The sequence below is a fragment of the Phaenicophaeus curvirostris genome, chromosome 1, assembly GCF_032191515.1.
Source record: "Phaenicophaeus curvirostris isolate KB17595 chromosome 1, BPBGC_Pcur_1.0, whole genome shotgun sequence".
Taxonomy (NCBI): domain Eukaryota; kingdom Metazoa; phylum Chordata; class Aves; order Cuculiformes; family Cuculidae; genus Phaenicophaeus; species Phaenicophaeus curvirostris.
The window spans coordinates 76226280-76234052 of record NC_091392.1 but is presented as its reverse complement, the minus strand read 5'-3'; positions in this window follow the sequence as shown (position 1 = coordinate 76234052).

Below are 7773 nucleotides of genomic sequence, written 5' to 3'. Positions count from 1 at the left end.
CCAAAGACCACATAGCCCAACTGATTTCAGAAATCAGCTTTGAGTTGATCTAAATCAGTGTTAGGCTATCAGGGAAGGAAGATGGGGGAGTTTTTATTCTGATGGACACATTCTCTGCATCCTTGTCTCTTTGTGAAGGAAGGCCATGTTGCTAAAAGTGGCAGGTAAAGTTATAATTTTTTGTCTAAAAACTGAGATTTCCTACAGCAAGCATGAGCCAGATCTGTCATAAGTCAACAAACCATAGCCACATACGTCCAGTTGCTGGCAGACTTCTGACAGGAGCTGCACCAAGCAGGGCCAGTCCTGGGGAGTTCTCTCTGACCCTGTCCCACTGTGCTCCTCTTACCATGTTTGCCCAGGTGTGTTCTCTATTTCTTGCTTGTTTCGGCAAACCTGGCTCTTGGTCACAAGAACAAACATTTGAAAGATCTGCATTGAAGGCAGTGACCAACAGCTGCACAGATGTCAAACCTGAACAATCTCTGAACTAGAGAAAGCACAGAAAGGCTATGCACAGTTTCTACTTTTGCAGTTTCTTCCTTTAAATGAATTCAGAAAAGGTCTCTGTGATAGAAGTGCTGAGCCAAGAGACCCATGTGGAGTTAAGGATCTACGACTCCTGAAAACTCACTGTTCAGCTAGAGTAGAGGACATAGTGTGTACTGGCAATGCAAGACCGTATAGATACTGTTCTCCGCAGATAACTTGAATCAAAAGTGAAGAGAAAGAAAGAGGAGATTTAGTAAAGGTCACAACTATTATCATGGAAGATATCTTCCATGGTTTAGAATGAGGACGAGGAGCAATGGCTCCTTGGAAATCACTCCAATGTTTTAATATCTTTGAAGAAAACAAAAAGGCAGATAGCATCAATTTTCGGTATGAAAAGAGCATTGGGGATACAGTGATGTCTGCAGAGCACTTTGACAGGACACCGTGCAGAGGAGGAAGTCATTGGTTTCCTTAAAGAATCATATCTGCTAGAGAGCCTGTACTGTAGAATAATTCACTGAAGCAACTGTTCTTCATTCTCCTCTAGACGCTCATCACCAGTTTCATATAGACCTAGTGCCTCTTCTGTTGCTGAGTTCTTTCTTTTCCAATCACAAATTTGTGCTCCTAATCACCGATATTTCCAGCTCACCTCTTATACATAAATACACACACTATTACTACTGTATAGCATCTTCAAAGATAACAGGATTTGATATCTTTGTGTTCTATTAGTCAAGAATACTTTTGCATTACGGGTATTCTACTGTCCAGGTAGGGTTCATAAAAAACTGTGGGCATTATGTTTCTGCAGCCTGACCACCAGCCATAACATAATGGAATTCCTCAAAAGAATGTCTCCACAATGCCAAAATAGACTGCTGCACCCACTTTCTGCTGCCTTGACAGCAGAATTTGTCTACCACGCCAAAGTCAAGCCAGGAATTGATAACACACCTGGACAAACACAGCAGAAGGGTCAGGAACTGACTGGGTCAGAGAGTTTGAAGGCAACATAGCATAAACTGTTCTATGTGTCTCTCAATGCCTGGCTTCTACACTGAGATTATTCAAAGAGCTGCAAATCTTTGGAAATTTTTGCCCAGAAATCTAGTGCAAGCCTTTAGATTGTAGGCTTTAAATTTGTTAATTGGAATCGAGCTCTGGAGAATTACAGCACTATGTTCAAGGAAATTTGGAAACCTTCACAAGAAGGCTCTCAAACCATGGGCAAGCCATGGATTGAACAGGTGTGAACACTGAAAACATGCAGTTCTGCATATTTTTCACAAAACGGCACAAATAACTAGAATAGCTTATTTCTAGCTAACATTCCAAAGACCCACATAACCCATTGAAAGGGTCTATTATCTTCTGAATCTTCTTGGCTCAATACTGAATCTCAGAATCTTGTTTCATCTCTCCTGCTCACCCCACTGAACTGAAAGTCTCACCAGCACTCCAGGCATCGTGTCTTCTCTGAATCATGACATCCTTACTTGTAAGTTCAAATCAAGTCATCAAGTAGATAAGCATTCAAGGAAGTTGAAAACCGCTTATGAGTTGGTAAATCACAAAGACTTCCAGACCTGAATGCTGTGGCTTTGGAGTCACCTCTAGTATTAATAAGGAATCAAAACTTAAACCTGAACCTTGTGGTTAATTTGGGGGTCCTAGATAAAGAAAATTCCACCATATTGTAGTGAATCTTCCACTACATGTAATATATTTGTGGATCCACTTGTCAGGTGTTATGTGAGATTCTTAATTTTGGCAAAGCCACTTGCTTAATCAATTAAGTGGCAACTTGGATTACATCCAAGGAGCTCCTTCTTGGTGGAAGAAGTAAAGAAAACTCATTTTGTGTGGAAACAGTTCTAGCAAAATGACCCAAGGCATTGTAGTACCTTGGAAGAGCTGATCTTTGTGGAATACCTTGAACACTTCTAGTCAAGGACAATGGGCTACATTCAAAGTCAGAATACCTCATATAAACCTTGTGACTGTGTCTTTTCCATTTAATGTAGGATTGAGCATACAACTGGACATGAACCATGCAGCAAGTCACAGAGACCTGCCCATACTTAGAGGCTCAGAAGTGTAAAATCAAAAGGCATATGGAAGAAGCATCAACATAAAACAGATGTTCACTGTTAGACACAATTCACAACACTGCTCTATCTGTACCAGTTGTTTTGATGACACACATACACATATGACAGGTATAAAGGTGTGCCATCTTTCTGGAGGCTGCAAGAAGAAAGGGACAGGGAAGATTTATTTCTTTTGAGGAAAGATATCACAGATTCTTTACTTCCCTCCCTTTCCTCTGCTACTTTCTTTGGGCAGACTTCCTCTGCTGAGCTGTAACGGACAGGACACAGCAAGCAGCTAGCCAGGTTATAGATAAGCAGAGCCATAGTCCCCAGCACCTAGAGGGAAATGATATACCACTCAGGGTAGTTCCCTTTCTGGACACTGGTGTGCTCAGTCAGGGGGACAGTCCCTATCTAATAAAGTTCTTTTCTCCTGTCTGAGCTCATTCTTCTCCCACCCTACACTTCTGCTGTGATTTTATCTCCTCATTTTACTGGACATCGGGAAGGTGAATATATTTGCTCCCTACAGCGGAGACATGAGCTATTCCTTCCCGCATCTCAGCATCCTCTTCTCCAGGCTAAACAACCCCAGCTCTCTCAGCCACTCCTCATAAGGCCTGTTCTCCAGCCCCTTCACCAGCTTCGTTGCTCTTCTCTGAACTCACTCCAGAGCCTCAACATCCTTCTTGTGGTGAGGGCCCAGAAGTGAACGCAGTATTCAAGGAGCAGTCTCACCAGTGCCGAGTACAGAGGGAGAAGAACCTCCATGGACCTGTTGGTCACACCATTTCTGATACAAGCCAAGATGCCATTGGCCTTCTTGGCCACCTGGGCACACTGCTGGCTCATGTTCAGTCAGCTGTCAACCAACACCCCCAGGTCTTTCTCCTCCAGGCAGCTTTCCAGCCAGACTTCTCCTAGTCTGTAGCACTGCATAGGGTTGTTGTGCCCCAAATGCAGGACCCGGCATTTGGCCTTGTTAAACCTCATGCCATTGGTCTCAGCCCAGTGGTTCAGCCTGTTCAGATCCCTTTGCAGAGCCTCCCTACCCTCCAGCAGATCCACACTTCCACCCAGCTTAGTATCGTCTGCAAACTTACTAAGGGTGCACTCAATGCCTTCATCCAGGTCATTGATAAAGACATTGAACAGGGCTGGACCCAGCACTGAGCCCTGGGGAACCCCACTTGTCACTGGCCTCCAGCTGGATTTCACACCATTTACCACCACTCTCTGGGCCCGGCCATCCAGCCAGTTTTCCACCCAGGAGAGTGTGCGCCTGTCCAGGCCAGAGACTGACAGTTTCCAAAGCAGAATGCTGTGAGAAACTGTGTCAAAGGCTTTACTGAAGTCCAGGAACACCACATCCACAGCCTTTCCCTCATCCAGTAGTCGAGTCACTTTATCATAGAAGGCGATCAGGTTTGTTTGGCAAGACCTGCCTTTCGTGAACCCATGTTGACTGGGCCTGATCACCCTGTTGTCTTGCATGTGCTTCATGATGGCACTCAAGATCACCTGTTCCATGACTTTCCCTGGCACTGAGGTCAGACTGACAGGCCTGTAGTTTCCTGGATCCTCCCTGTGACCCTTCTTGCAGATGGGCACAACGTCAGCCAGCCTCCAGTCCAGCCAGCCAGGTCTGTTGGAAGATGATGGAAAGGGGTTTGGCAAGCACATCCGCTAGCTCCTTTAATACCCTTGGGTGGATCTCATCTGGCCCCATAGACTTGTGGGTGTCTAGCTGGGCAAGCAAGTCTCTAACCACCTCCTCTTGGATCATGGGAGCCTCATTCTGCTCCTATAACTCCTGGGTTTGTACACAGAGGGAACAACTTTCTTTACAATTAAAGACTGAGGCAAAGAAGGCATTAAGTACCTCAGCCTTTTCCTCATCCCCTGTCACTGTTGTTCCTTCTGCATCCAGTAGGGACCGTATATTCTTCCTAGTCCTCCTTTTATTGTTAATGTATTTATATAAAGATTTTTTATTATCTTTCACAGACTTAGCCAATCTAATTTCTAGTTGGGCCTTAGCCCTCCTGATTTTTTCCCTGCACGATCTCACTTCCCTCCTGTAGTCCACCCAAGATGCCTGCCCCTTCTTCCAAAGCTCATAAACATTCCTCTTCTTTTTGAAGCCAACCAGGCTTCTGAACTGTCCGAAGTCTGCTCTCTGGAAGTTTAATGCGATTGTCCTGCTAACCACCCTTTTCACCTGACCTAGAACTGAAAACCCTATCATCTTGTGATCGCTTTGTCCCAGGTGTCCTCCTACCACCACATCCCTCACAAGGCCTCCTCTGTTCACAAACAGAAGGTGCAGGAGGGCACCTTCCCTTGTTGGTTCGCACACCAGTTGTGCGAGGAAGTTTTCTTCCACACACTCCAGGAACTTCCTGGAATGCTTTCTTTCTGCTATATTGTACTTCCAGCAGATATCTGGAAGACTGAAGTCTCTCACGAGAACAAGAGGCATCAATCTAGAGACTATCCCCAGCTGTTTATAGAAGAGCTCATCAGCTGCTTCTTCTTGGCTGGGTGGTCTGTAACAGACTCCCATCACAAAATCTGCCTTCTTTTGGGCTCCTCTGATTTTTACCCACAGGCACTCAATCTCCTCATCACCATAATCAAACTCAACAGTATCCAAGTCCTCTCTCACATAGAGGGCTACCCTGCCTCCTCTCCTACCCTTCCTGTCCCACCTGAAGAGTTTGTACCCCACCATGGCTGCACTCCAGTTATATGAGTCATCCCACCACGTTTCTGTGATGGCAACATCATTGCCTCCTTGCCTGTGGAAGGAAGGTATGATATCTGTCGAGGGGCATATGTGCTAAATACCTGGAAGGTGTCAGGAACACTAAAAGTAGTTCCAAATGAGAGTATTTATACTGTAATATATTTTGTTCTGGCTATACATGCAGGAAGTTAGGCAACGTTTGGATCTTGTGCTGTGCTTCCACCATCCAGGAATCCAGATGGTAACACATCACTACCACAGCCAATCTTGTTGTCTCCCAGTTCTTGTATTTGCAGGCACTTTGGCCAGCATCTGGTTGGAACCTATTTGTTCCAGACCACTTTTATTTTCCTTCAAGAAGAGTCATAAGGAGGAGGAAGATTTGGGAGAGATAATAAAGTCCTAATGAGTTCATCATCAGCTTTACGTTGAGCTTCCCTTTGCTATGAAGCGACGATGCTCAGTGTTCCCATCACTCAGTGTACAGGTGCACCAGGGAAGATTTAAATTGGATATTACAAAAAAAATCATCACCAGAAGGGTTTTAAAGCATTGGAACAGGCTGCCCAGGGAAGTGGTTAAGTCACTATCCCTGAAAGTATTTAAAAGTCATGTAGATGTGGTGCTAGGGACAGTTTGGAGGTAGACTTGGCAGTGTGAGGTTCACAGCTGGACTTGATCTTAAGGGTCTTTTTCTAACCCATTGTTCTATGATTCCATAGGTCTTTCTTCTAAAGTGTTCTCGAACTTGCTCCTGAGGAGAAGCGAATACAGTCAGTTCTCATACCCTGCTTATCACATGGAACAGAGAAATACCCATTAAGAGGTACCCCATGTCACTAATTATTTTACACAGGCTGATGGTTGTAACATCTCAGTAAAATTTATTGGTCTCCTCAGCATATGGCCAAGCAGTGCAGTCACAGCTCATGCATGATTCCAGCTGGTACTCTTGGTCTTGTCCAGCATAAGCTGGAACTATCCCAGATATACAGGAAAACAGAGTTAGCAGCCACTAACAAGCCAAGTGGAGACTTAACAGCAGTCATTACTACAGGACAAAGAAGAAAAATGGATGACATTTTAATACACTATTTCTTTGATAGGAAAATTATCAGATGCTGGAATAGCAGTGAGCTGTACATCCCATTCAGACCTGTTACAGATATAAGTAGTGTCTTGACTTATCAACAAGAAAGTAAAGCCCGTGGACTTCTATACCCACCTGTGGAAAACAGGCAGGGATAAAGTATCATTGGATATTTTTTTTAACCAGTTCCAGACTTATCATGTGTCTGATTTATAAAAAGACAGAGGAAAACCTGAGCTGAGTATGAGAGGCTTTCCTTAAGCACACTTTTTCAAACAGCTGAATACAGTAGCTTTCAGCACAAATTACTCTCCCTGAACTTTGGAGTACAATAAGGACAGACACACAAAGAAAGATTTGAAGGCCATCAGCCCTACTGTGGGATAGATCCCAAAGCCGTCACTGTCCAAGACACAAAACACGTTGGCTTTCCTTTCTGTTATGGCATTAGAGATGGTGATTAAAAAGATGTAAATACTCTGAGGGTAAATACTAATACTGAATTTACCTGTAGCACTTCCTTCTGTGCTTTTTCAAGCTTGGCAATGCTGAAGAGAAGACAGATCAGCTACATCACCCTCTAAGAACATGAAGCATAGAAAGAAGAGACTTGTTCAGAACTGCGATGACTCATAACCGGGCGCAGGGAGACAACCCCAGTGCTCAAGAAGAAGGTGTTTCCTCCAGAATATTAACCTTTCACAGATGGAGGTGCTGGGTCCAAAGAAGTAGCCCCTAGAGCACACCTAACAACTTCAGCTGGACTCAGGCAGAGGAGAACAGGTCTCAGATCCAGGTCTTAGTCAGGGGAAATTGATAGGTTTTGACTTGCTTTATTCATGGATTCTCTGGGGAAAGGGAAAACCATGGGTGCTCCTGGAAATGAACACAAGGAATATCCAGAGCTGTGGTTCAACAAAGGCATCTCAGAACAACAAATCCATGGAGTGGCAAAGATGAAGTCATGGCATACCAGCCCCTTTGTCAGAAGTAGACATCAGGGGTGGCAGATGTTAAGAGAGTGTAAAGAGACTTTGTAAATAGGAACAGCCATTCCTCCTGAAGAAAATAAGGAGCTCCTCATGATTAAATACGCAGTCCATTGATTTCTTTATCTTGCCATTTGACAGAATTTTCAGTCCCATATACTCTTTGCATCAGAGATTTAAAAACAAAAAAAAAAAAAATAACATTAGATAAGGAATTCTATGCTTCATTACAATCTCTCTTCCTGGTATGTCACTGCAACTATTCAGTCAGTTTTCTTTGTCTTTTCCTCCATCTCTTCTCCTCTTCCTCTTAGAGTCTTGTCTGAGGTCTTCACTCCACAACATCGCCGACTG